General features: G+C 55.1%; 1 protein-coding gene across 3 annotated transcripts in view; it reads left to right on the top strand.

Annotated features, from left to right (window-relative positions):
- SULF2 (sulfatase 2) overlaps positions 1–12,509 on the top strand; it is a 117,530-nt gene that overhangs the window by 66,032 nt on the left and 38,989 nt on the right. The window lies entirely within an intron of this gene.

Raw genomic sequence — 12,509 nt, 5'->3', positions numbered from 1 at the left:
CCCGGGGTTTGAGTCTCAGTTCTGCCACTCACCAGCTGTGGGACGTTGGGCACAAAAAGGACTTCACCTCTCTATGCCTCAGTTCCTCCGGCTGTAAACTGGGGACAAAAACCGCGTCTGTCTCATCGGGTCGTCGTGGAACATCGTCATCCTCTAACCTAGCGGTTCTCAGAGTGTGCCCCCAGGAGCCCTGGACCCAAAACCATTTTCTTGATGATACGGAGACAGGATCTGCCCTTCACCCTTATTTGCTTCCAGTTTGCAGTGTTCTCTGAGGGTGCATAACATACCCACAGTTCTCTAAAAAGGGCACGAAAATACCCCTCTCCTTTCTGTGTGCATATCCAGCAAGGCTGGACTTTTCTTGAAACATCACCAAAACAACATATCTCACCAGGCTGCACGCAGGAGTAGACCTGTCCTCTCCAATCCAGCTGTCTTCTGCTAAACCGGACTCCAGAGAGACTGGCAAAAATGTAAAACAGTGCAGCTCTCCTCACTGATTTTATTTTGTTTTGCTAAAATGCTTACCGTTTAAAAAAAAACACATACTAACAAGTAGGTTTATTATTACCATTTTTAGATAATGTGTTTGAGACTTGTCAGTTCTCTGACATTGGTAGAGATCGCTAGGTAGCTAATGGGGGTCCTCAAGAATCGTTCAGAGTCACTAAGAGTCTAAAGGGACCTTGGTAACCGAACGATCGAGGACCGGGGCTGCTGACTGGCCCTGGCCTTGGGCTCTTCCTCAGTTTTGCAGGGGCACCCCACAGTGAGTCCTGCCCCACGTGGATTAAATGGATCCAGATTCAATCGAACAGATGCCACGAAATCAAACAGAAACACAGTGATGTAAGAATTCTCCCTGCTTCTCCACTCAGAGATGATGTAGCCGCGTGATGGGCGACGGGAATCTGCTCTTACCCTGGGGGGGGTGTGGTTCCCCCCCGCCTCCTATAACCTGGGTGTTCGGTGGGTCCGTCATTTGGTCATTTGTGCCGCAAACGTCTGTTGAGGTCTCACTGCTCCCCAAGCTCTGTTCTAGATGCGGGGACTCGGGCGGGAACGAGGCACGCAGGAAGCCCTGACCTCAGGGAGCTGATGCTTCTCGTTGGGCAGGCAGGTGATAAAAACCAGAAGACAGTTGCATTTGTTGGGTGGCCAGAAATACCACGGAGAAACAAAGCGAGGAGAAGAGGGAGCACCGGGGTAGGGAGAGACCATTATAATAGGGTGGTTCGGGATGTAACCCAGGAAGGTGATATTTGAGCGAGTGCCTGGAAAAGGTGAGGAAGCGATCCAGGCAGGCGTCTGAGGAAGGGGGTCCTTCAGAGGGAACAGCGAGGGCAAAGGCCCTGAGGCAGAAATGAACTTGGGCCTGGGAAGACAGGAGGAGGCCGCTGTGGCTGGAGGAGAATGGATCAAGGCAAAATGAGGGAGATGAGGCCAGAGAGGGGACGCAAGACAGATCCCATGGAACCTTGCAGGCCGTGCCAAGGAGTCTGGATTTTAGTGAGGGTGTGATACAGAGCCACTGAAGGGTTTCACGCAGGGCTGTGGCTTTATCGGATTTGTGATTTATCAGATGCCTTGTGGCTACAGTGGCAGAAGACGAGGGAGGAGGCTCCGACAGGGTCCAGGTGGGCGAAGGTGTGGCTGGGACCCCAAGCCGGTCACCGGGAGATGCGGGAAGGGCTCCATCCTGGGTCCATGCTGAAGGGCGAGCCTCCGTGAAAGGCCGTCAGTGGACGTGAGTGGGGACAGAGGAGCCAAAGACCCTGGCAGGCGTGTGGCCTGGAGAGTCTGGCACTCGCTGGAATGTCGGGAGAGAGGCAGGTGCGGGGCACCGAGCAAGAGTCCAGCCTGATCCACCTGTTGGGCACCAAACGAGTTGACCTGAAGGTAGATAATGAAGTTTGTAATCATCCAAACGACACATAAAAATGGGGAAACGCCTGAAAGAGGCCCACAGACGTCTGGAACGTGGAAGGTGTCACGAGAAGCAGAGACCAAACCCCTGGCGTGTGAGATGGAGTGGTTTGTTCTGGGCAAGATGGACTTTCCAGAGGGTTCTACTTCATGTTTCGCTGGCCTCTCCAAACTGCTCAAACGTCGCTTAGCGTCGTTGGCTCAGCTCTGTGCTCCGGCCCATCTTTGCCAATAGATGTGGGTCGTGCCCGGCCCGTTGCTCTGTGCAGCATAAACATCCTCGCCCAGGCTCGTTCCAGAGTCTCGGAGGGGCCTGGTTATTTTTCCGAGATGCTATCACCTCTGGTGTCTATTTTCATTTCTCCAGAGACCCGTGTTTTCATCCCCGGCTCGACCCCCAAAAAGGAAGCGGTTTCTGTTTTAGGGACTCTGGGTCAGACATCATCTCATTGGTTGCCGTTCCCATTTTATAGATGGAATTACCGAGGCTGAGAGAGAGGCACTCACTTGCCCCAGGAGACCCAGGCCCTCCGACTCCGGAAACCAGGCCCTTGAGGGCCACACTGCACCACCCCCCGCCCCCACATCACTGGAGACGCACACCCAGCCCAGGGTTTCTCAGCCCGAGCTCCGGGTCCTTGTCTGTGGTGAGGGCCGCCCTGTGCCCGGTAGGGTGGTTAGCGCATCTCTTGTCGGGCCAGCAGCACTCTGTCCGACAGCTGGGACAAGCCACAGTGTCTCCAGACATTGCCCGGTGTCCCCGGGGGAGCACTCGCCCCAGCTGGCCCGATCCTTGTTAAGAGTACTCCGACACAGGAGAGAGGGAGGCTTGAGACCCTGGTCAGCAGCAGCTTTGCACTGTGTGGCCTGTGTCTCACGCCCAAAACCGTTGACCCGGTCACCTCGTCAGCAGCTGTGACTCTGTGGCCGCTCCAGGCCAGGTACAGGAGGGTACCGCAGCGCCCGGAAGGGGCCCGTGCCTGGGGACATGATGATAAACGAGGAAGCAAACACCCACGGGTGATTTCAGAGAGTACTGAGGGCCACAGAGAAGGTAAACAGCCCGGCACAGGAGGACGGGGACCTTGAGGCGGGGCGATCCGGGCCAGCTGCTCAGACGAGGTGCCATCTGATCTGAGACATCCCAGTGAGTAGGAGCCAGTCCACGTGAGGGGGGGCGCAGGCGCATGTCTGAGGTAGAGAGAAGAGCAGGTGCCAATGCCCTGGGGTGGCAGTGCGTTGGGAGCGCTTTAGGGAACGAGAGGCCGGGAGTGGCTAGAACGGAGGGAGCAGAGGGGCGAGCGGTGGGAGACGGGGGCAGAGGTAGCGGGGCAGAGGTAGCGACACTCGCGGGCAGCCAGGCCCTGAAGGGGGAGGGCAAGAGCGGTCTCGGGTTCAGAAGGGTCTTCCTGGCTGTTTGGGGGTGACTGCGTTACGGGAAGGCAAAAAGGGACGCGGCAAGATGAGGGGAGGCCGTTTCCACTGTGAGCGAGGAAATGAGGATAAAGAAGCAAGACACGTTTCCATCACTTTTGAGACCTTCCCACCCTGAGGGCCTTTTGCCTCTTTTATTCGGAGTCCCAAACACGGGATCTGGGGAGTCAGGTTGCAGCTGTTGAGCAACTGTCTCCTCGGGGGGCCTTCCAAACCTCCAACCCTTTCTCTGCCTCGGAGTCTCCTAGCTCAAGATGCAAAGTCCCAGAGTAGAGTCTGATTGGCCAAGCTCAGCCATACACCCACCCCTTAGGAGGGAAGGAGCACCCTGATTGACAGCTGGGACCTTTGTATTTGGGAAGAACCAAGGATGCGGTGGCTGTGGCTTTTCAGGGGTTCCCTGAAGGAAAGGCGTGTGCGTGTGTATTCGTGCATGTGTGGGTATGTTTGCTCCAAAATACGGAGGGAACTCCCAAGTCAAAATGGATAAACATTCATTGAAATATTTAGATCTGAATGTAAATCACGAAACGTAGCATGATTCAACCAGTCAACTCTGGAATATCTCGACTCATAGTTGTTTATCCATTGTTGCTAATGTAGGCTGTGGGGAGAGACGGTGTGGGGACAAATGTGCCTTGGGAGACGCCAGTGTCCTTAAAACAGCCCGGCTGACAGCTCCATCCAGATGGCCCACGAGGGGCGGGAGAAAGCTCCCCACCGGCAGTGGGTACTCTAAGTCCCACCAGTCCCGCTTGCTGGGCACTTCTCCACATTCCTTACACCTGTTGGTTCCTTCCCCCCGCATGACGGTAGGCAGTGGCTTGCTGTCATTGCTGTGCACCAAGGCACAGAGGGGTGAGGTCACTTGCCTGGGGTTCCACAATCGGGAGGTGACAGACCAGGAGACTCTGGCTGCAGAGGCACGCTCTCGGCCGTTCTCCTGTGTCGCCTCCCGCGTCACCCAGACAGCGGACTAACTCGTGGCTGTCCTGAGGTTCAAGGGTGCAGCACGGAGAGATGCCCCCAGGATTCCTGTTGCAGAAACCCTCCGTCGCCCCCGTATCCAAAACGATGCTTTCATCTGCCCTCCTGTGCCGGGTTTACCGCCAGCTAATCTCAGTCTCCAGTCCCTGCAACACACAGCTTTTAGAGACCACAAATGCGATTATGACGAGGCAATTTCAGTTAGATTCAGGGCTGGGAGAGATAACAGAAGGGCCTGGTTCTCCCATCAGACTCTGAATGGCTCCCCAGCAGCACTTAACTCAGACAAATGGAGGAAGCAGCCGGGAGGGGAACGGGCACAGCAGCTTTCCGCTGAAGGGCCGCCTGCCCCGGCCGGCAGGACCGGGAGGGAGGGTTTCAAACGGACTTGGGGGTTAATAAATCCCTTTAAAGTTGGCGGCGAGGGAGGGTGGATTTTGACATCGGTCTCTGCAAGGACTCTATTAAATAAGGTATTAATGGAGCAGGGAGGGGGACCCGTTGGTCATGACGAAACTAACGCTTAGCGGGCCTACGTCGTGTGCCGGGTCTGAGCAGTACAGGCATGTCTCAGAGATGTCGCGTGTTCAGTCCCAGACCGCCACAGCAAAGCCAACAGAGCACTAAAGCAAGCCAAAGGAATTTTCGGTTTCCCCGTGTGTAGAAAAGTGATGTTCACATTAAGTGTGCCATAGTGTCGTAAAAAAGCAGTGCCTGGGGGCGCCTGGGTGGCTCAGGCCGTTAGGCGTCCGGCTCTTGGGGTCGGCTCAGGTCGTGATCTCACGGTTTCGTGAGTTCGAGGCACGCATCGGGCTCTGTGCTGATGGCGGGGAGCCTGCTTGGGGTGCACTCTCTCTCCCTCTCTCTCTCTGCCCCTCCCCCACTCACGCTGCCTCTGTCTCTCGCAAAGAATAGAGTTTTAAAAAATTTGTTTTAATAAGAAAAAAAGGCCGCGCACATACCTTAATTTAACAATATTGCTAAAAAATGCTCGCTATCATCTGAGCCCTCAGTGAGTCGTAGTCCCTGATCGCAGATCACCATGACAGATGTAACAGTGGTGAGAAAGTTTGGAATGTTCCAAGAATGACCAAAACGCAACACAGAGACACAAAATGAGCAAAATGCTGTTGGGGAAAAAGGGTGCCAGTAGGCTTGCTGGACTCGGGGTTCCTCACGCTTTCAATTTGTAAAACATGCAGTGTCTGTGAAGCACAATTAAACGAAGCGCGTGGGGCGCCTGGGTGGCCCAGGCGGTTAAGCCTCCGACTTCGGCTCGGGTCATGATCTCACGGTCCGTGGGTTCGAGCCCCGCGTCGGCTCTGGGCTGACAGCTCGGAGCCTGGAGCCTGCTTGGGATTCTGTGTCTCCCTCTCTCTGCCCCTCCCCTGCTCGCACTCTGTCTCTCTCTTTCTCTCAAAAATAAACATTAAAAAAATTTTTTTTGAATAATAAAAATAAAGCGAAGCACGAGACCACGTGGTGTGCCCAGATGTGTGTGTTAGTTCGGTCAGCAAACCCATGACATGGGTACTGTCACCTTCCCCATTTTACAAATGGAGAAACTGAGGCATCAGAAGATTAAACTAGTTGCCCAAGGACACACAGCTTTCAAGTGTTGCAACGTGTCTCCGAAAGCCCCCCCTTTTTTTAAAAAATTTTTTAATGTTTATTCCTTTTTTTTAATTTTTTTAAATGTTTATTTATTTTTGAGACAGAGACAGAGCATGAGTGGGGGAGGGGCAGAGAGAGAGGGAGACACAGAATCGGAAGCAGGTTCCAGGCTCCGAGCTGCCAGCACAGAGCCCGACGCGGGGCTCAGACTCACAGACAGTGAGATCATGACCTGGGCCAAAGTCGGATGCTTAACCGACTGAGCCACCAGGCGCCCTATCTGAGGGCCCCTTTAACGTGGAGTGTTTTTGCTGGCGTCCTTCCTCTGGGACATCTGCACCCTTTCTGTCATGATCACATTGTATCGGTGACTGAGCTGTCTGGCTGCAAATGGAGAGCTTCCCGCCCTGTGCGTGTCGACCATCCCCACGGTCGGCTTCGTTTCCTCTCGGGCTCCTTTTCCCTTCCCCTCATGTTTCCGCTTCAGCTAGCTTTTCATTTCTTGGTTGCTCTCTCTCATCTCTGTTGGCCACTTCTCCCCTGCGACAATCCACTTTTGTAAGGGGTCTTGTAGACATATCACCAGGAGACAGGGAGGCAACCCAGCCACGCGCTCTGTTGTCTGTGCGTGAACCGAGTATCAGATGCACGGGGACCGGTCACCGACAGACTTTGCAAGAAATGACGTGACCGGCCCCTGGTCCTGATGTGTGTGTTCCTTACACAGTGATTGGTGGACTGGAGGGCCAGTAGCCACGTGTGCACTTTGTGCAGTTACAGTTAATGAGCCTCGGTGGCTAAGTCGGAACCACGTTGTGGGAGACTGAACTGGGGAAAGTGACATTTGCGTGCATCGGGACCACGCAAGGCGAGGACCGCCTGTGACTGGCTGCTCTGTTCTTGTTGTCATTGCCGTTGGGTCGGGAGCCCCCTCGCTGCCTTGGCCCAGTTCAGAGTCTACTTCTGGCACCTGTTTCTCCAGATTAAACACAGCCCTGTTTCAATCCCTGAGGGATCCCTCACCCCGCACAAGGAATTTTGCTCATAACACCAAGGGTCGAAAATCCCTTCCTACAAAGGGCCGGAGAGTAAATGTTTTGGACTTGCAGCCACACGGTCTCTGTTGCAACAACTCAACTCTGCCATCGTAGTGCGCACGCAGCCGTAACGACTATATAAACACATGGGTGTGGCTCTGTTCCAGTAGAAGTATTTACAAAAACAGGTGGCAGCCAGATTTGCTTTGCCAAACCCTGCTCTCCGCTAAGCGTCTCATTTGCTTTTCCTTGGGTCTTTTGATTGCAAGTGCGAGAGCTCAACTGAAAAACTGAATTAAGCAAACAGAACAACCACCCCCTCTTGGTGGCAAGATGGCTGCCAGCAGCTTCAAGTTTATGTCCCCATCAGCTTTAAGCCATCTCCAAGAACGTCCCTTTTCCGGCAGCTCCCTCAAAGTCCCAGGGCTCACCCTCATTGGCCCAGCTTGGGTCACATGCCTGGCCCTGAACCAATGACAGGTAGCCAGGGGAGTGTAGTCCTCTGATTGGTCCAGCTGAGATTATGCCTGCCACCCTGGCGTCTGGAGTTAAGATCAGCCCATGTGACTTAAGTAAGGAAGTAGTGGTACCCAAAGGACCACAGTCAGGATCAAGCAGGCAAAATAAAAGTCTCCACTTCCAGGGGTAAATTTCCACCCTGTGCCTGGTACGCGGGAGGCAGTGAGCGTTCCATCCTTTCAACGGATGCCAGCCTGCTCCCGAGGGGCGGCGTCAGCCAGCACATTATCGGTGGCCTTTCCTGGCCTGGCATTTAATTCCTCTTAACCTGCCTGCCAAGTTATTCCACCCCCACACCAGCCCCCGGGTTGTTCTTTCTTTTGCGCCGTCCAGGCCGCGAAAGCTAAACGCTCGGGGCTCCAGCCAGGACATGGGCTGTATTTTTAATCTTGATTTTAATTCCGGCTCATTCTCCTGGCTGTATCTCCCAGCCCCGGAGCCCCAGGGCCCACGCTAATTTGCTTCTCCCACCTCAACTGGTACCAGAATAACCATTTTAAAAACCGCCTGGGGGAAATCTAATCAAATGAGAGCAAAATCTAATTTGGCACTAAAAGCCTTTGACTGAAGCCCTGTTTTCTAGGGTCTCGTGGAGCCTGAATAGTAAACTCTTTCTGGATTTTTTAAGAGTTGGGGGTTGGAGAGAGGAGAGAGATGTGAAAGAGGGCATTCCAGAGGAGGAAATGGCCTCGGCCACTTTGACACCCGTGGCATTGGGTGATAATGGGCAGGGGTGGGCTTCCTGAGGCGGCCCCCCTCCAAGAAAGTTATCCCACCGGCCGGGCCAAGATTGAAGCTCTTTAGCATTCCAAGCTGCACCTTCATCAGAAAGACCTTGGTCCAGATCTTCAGGGACAAACCATAGGTTCCCAAGCCAGGGTTTGGGGGACCTAGGAGAGAACCCAGTTTTCCCAGCAGGGAGATTCAGGGTGCCTTTTTCCCGCAGCTTTTGTTCACCCTTCAGGGGTGAACCTGAGGGAAGTTGTATGTTTCTGAAGCTACTTGAGGTCTTGGGTTGCTTTCAGAATGTGTCCCGATTCCAGGAAAATGCACACAACATGTAAAATCTGATGTATAGTATTTCAGGGGACGTGTGGGCCCTTTTCAGTTTCCCCATCATGCCTCCTGTGGCTTCTGCTCACGATCTGGTCCCTCTACCCTGTGACGTCATCTTCTCCCTTCCTCCGTGGCTTCCCTGTGTTCCTCAAATGCCTCCAAGCTTGTTCCTGCCACAGGACCTTTGCACTTGCCGTTTTCTCTGTCTAGAGCAGTTTCCCTTGTATTCCTATTCCCCCTGATTCGTCCTCAGCCGCCTTCCTTGACTGCTCAAGCCCTTGGTGCCTGCCGGGGCCCATCTCTAGCCACTTTGTTGGAACACCATCTTTAATTTCTTCATCACTTTGTTTTTACCAACAGCATCACCTCTGTGATCACAGTTCCCCCGCTAGAATGTCCACCCCAAGAGGGCAGGGATTCTGGTGGCCTCATTCACTGCTGTGTTGCCATCACCTGGGACGGCTCCTGGCATACCATCGGGGCCTAATAAATGGGTGTAGCTATGTGAATCCACATGTGCTCAGGGCATTGTCACCCCAAACCGAGCAGTTTCCATGGGCTTCCACCAGGCCTGGGTACAGTGATTTGCTATTTCCTGAAGATTTTCCTCTCAAATGTTTTACGCTTTTTACTTCAGTGTCTTCAAAGGGAAACTTCCTCAGTGTTTGTCACGAATGGAAAGTGCCGGGGCTCCATAAGGGTGGGGGGGAGCTCCTTAAATTTCACCCTCTTCCTGGGGCGCCTGGGTGGCTCAGTCGGTGAAGCGGCCGACTTCGGCTCAGGTCACGATCTCGCGGTCCGTGCGTTCGAGCCCCGCGTCGGGCTCTGGGCTGACGGCTCAGAGCCTGGAGCCTGTTTCGGATTCTGTGTCTCCCTCTCTCTGACCCTGCCCCGTTCATGCTCTGTCTCTCTCTGTCTCAAAAATAAATAAACGTTAAAAAAAAAATTAAAAAAAAAAAATTTCACCCTCTTCCTAAGGTAGACCGTCGGGGCCTTCACAGGAAACGTTTGCTGACCCCTGCCGTGTGTCATTCTTCCCCAAGGAGGAGGAACAGGAGAGAGGGGAGAGGGGCCGGCAGGGTTTATCAGAGTAGAGCTCCCCACATATGGAAAGACATCACATCAAATGTGAGGAATAAGGTCACTGAGGTTTAACAGACCTTGTTTCCTGGACGGTACTTGATCTCTAGGGGCCTTTTCAGCCCTCGCTACGTGGTTCTGTTGCTGAGGAGGGGGGACAGATGCGGGTGGCAGGTGGAATTGTTTAGCTCTGCGTTTCTCACCCGCAGGCTGTAGGCATTTTACACGGGATGGTTGGTGCGGGGCCTCCCGAGCGCCGTGGGATGTTCAGCCGCATCCCTGGCCTCGGCCCCCTGGATGCCGGTTGCACGTCCCAGCCCCATCTGTAACAAAACCGAAAACGTCTGTGGACATTGCCGAGTGTCCCCTGAGGGGCAAGCCGCCCCTGGCTGAGCACCACTGCTTTCGGGGAGGGCCGCGAGTGTCTGGACATGCCGTGTTTCCGAGGGAGAAATCCAGGCCTTCCGCTCGCCCGGGCCTTGGACGCTGACGCCCCTTGGTCCGGCCGACATCTCAGTCCTTGTGCCCTGACACCCGCTGGGGACGCACAGTCGCTGTGTAAGTGGACGCCCGCCACCTGACTGCTTTTTTTTTTTCTTTAATGTTTATTTTTGAGAGACACAGAGACAGAATGAGAGTGGGTTGGGGCAGAGAGGGAGGGAGACGCAGAATCCAGGCTCTTAGCTGTCAGCACAGAGCCCGACACGGGGCTCGAACTCTCGAGCTGTGAGATCGTGACCTGAGCCGAAGCCGGACGCTCAGCTGACTGAGCCCCCCAGGGGCCCCTTCCTAACTGCTTTTACTCTCTGAATATCGGATGTTACCCGGGACTCCCAGCCCGGTGGCCAGTTTCCCTGCCCCTCCTCCCCGGAAAGCTCGGGTTCTTTCTATGTCCACTTTGCCCCCCAGCCACACAAAGGGAGGCCCCACCCTGGGCTTACCCTGAAGCTGCTCGGGACCCTCTCTTCCTGTTTTCACCTCCTCTGGTGCCCAGATCCTTCCAGGAGGTGCTTCCTCAGCCTCCTGGCCCAGCTGGTGCCAGGGGAGGATTGAATGGACGTGCGTCCCTTTGTCCTGTGCCACGGGGACTCGGGAATTGGCTGCTCGGGTCCTTAAGGGGGCTTCCCACCCCAAGGCGGTCCCAGCCACCTGCCAGGTCTCCAGGAAAGTGTCCCCATGGAGGGCTCCAGCTCTATCCCCGCTCTCCCGACCCAAGCCAGATTGGGGGGGGGGGGGGGTCATCTCATCCTCTGCTGCCAACACAGCCCGGCCCCAGGCCACTCCTTCTCCTGTGGATGTTCGCCTCCCCGTCTGTCTCCTCTCATCTTCGGCTCTGAGCAGGCACCTGCCCAACACTCGCACTTTGCCCGGCACGAGGCACCCTGCAACCCGCTTCAGCAGCCCCAGCTCTCCCACTCTTGAGTCCTCAGTGCTGGTTCTCGGGTGTCTCCGAGGCCCCAGTGTCCTCACCTGAAGGAGAGAGCCGGCATAGGGCCTCTGTCCCTGGAGAAACGGTCACTTCAAACTGGCTTAATCGGTTGTAATTTTTAAAACTCCCAGTCGCTCGCTGAGAAGAAAAAAGAACAAGAAAGTACCACCGAGAGGATCTTGTCTGCTCCCTCCTCCCCCACCGAGGGTTTTTTGGTGTACCCCTTCCAGGTGAATCACAGTCATTTTTCTTTAAGCTCCGTGGCCGGTGTCGAACGTGCACGCGGGGAAGCGCGGCTCCTGAACGTCTAGCTCAGTGGGGTTTCACCAGCCGAAACACCCGCGTTGCAGCGAGAGAGAGAACGAGGCTGTGCCCCGGGAGGCGTGCCCTGCCCGCTTGCTTTCCTCCACCGTACGTCCGTTTTCCCCGTTTTGGAGCATCTTCTGAATGAGACCGTGCGGTGTGCGTTGTTCCATATCTGGTTTATTTCTCTTAACGCGATTAGGTGGTTGAGACGCGTCTGGGTTGTTTCTTTTTGAGAGCGAGCGTGCGCACGCGCAAGTCGGGGGTGGGGGGCAGAGGAAGAGAGGGGGAGAGAGAGAGAGGATCCCAAGCAGCCTCCATGCTCAACACAGAGCCGGACGTGGGGCTCGATCTCACGACCACGAGATCTTGACCGGAGCCGAAATCGAGAGTCAGGCACACGACCCACCGAGCCGCCCAGGCGCCCGAGACGCGTCTGTGTTATTAAACGCGACATCCCGCGACGGGAACATCCACAGTGGATTCAGCCACCCCTTTGGTTGACGGGCTTCCGGCTAGCTGCTGTCGCGAAGAGCGCTACCCTCCGCGCGTCCTGCTCACGCTCGTGAACCAACGAATGCTTTACGGTCGAGCGAACACCCAGGGCTCGAATCGCTGGGGCACAAGGTGCGAGCGCGCTCAAGCTCAGCAGACGCCGCCAGCCAGGGTCGCCCGCGTGGCCCAGGCAGTGAATAAAGGGCCCGCGTTCCACATCACCAGCCACAATCGGCACCGTTCTTTTCTAACGTCAGCTCTTGTGTTCTGGTCCCGTGTCGCAGGCAGGGTTCGAGGGGCCCATAAGCCTGCACGGGAAAGAATCGCACTCTTACTTTTATGGACCCTGCACCGTCGCTTAGCATCGCCTTCGGCGGGGAAGGTGGACCACGCACCGTAAGCCGAGAGGATCTGTCGTTTGGTCGCCGTACGAGTCACCGATCTCGTCACGCCCCACGGCAGTGGTTGCAGATGCCGCAAAATATTCTCACTTGTCACCACTGTGAAATTATTATTCTTCCCAAGGCCCTTTACCAGCTGTTTTGAGAGGGCGGGTTACTAGATGGCACGTTCTTTGAATGCTCGGACAGTTACGTTTCAGAATAATTTACTCGCTCTCTAATCCT

This window comes from Panthera onca, chromosome A3 (genome assembly GCF_046562875.1).
Source record: "Panthera onca isolate mPanOnc1 chromosome A3, mPanOnc1 haplotype 2, whole genome shotgun sequence".
Lineage (NCBI taxonomy): Eukaryota > Metazoa > Chordata > Mammalia > Carnivora > Felidae > Panthera > Panthera onca.
Note: the sequence above shows the minus strand (reverse complement) of the source record. Positions and strands in the feature narration are given on the sequence as shown.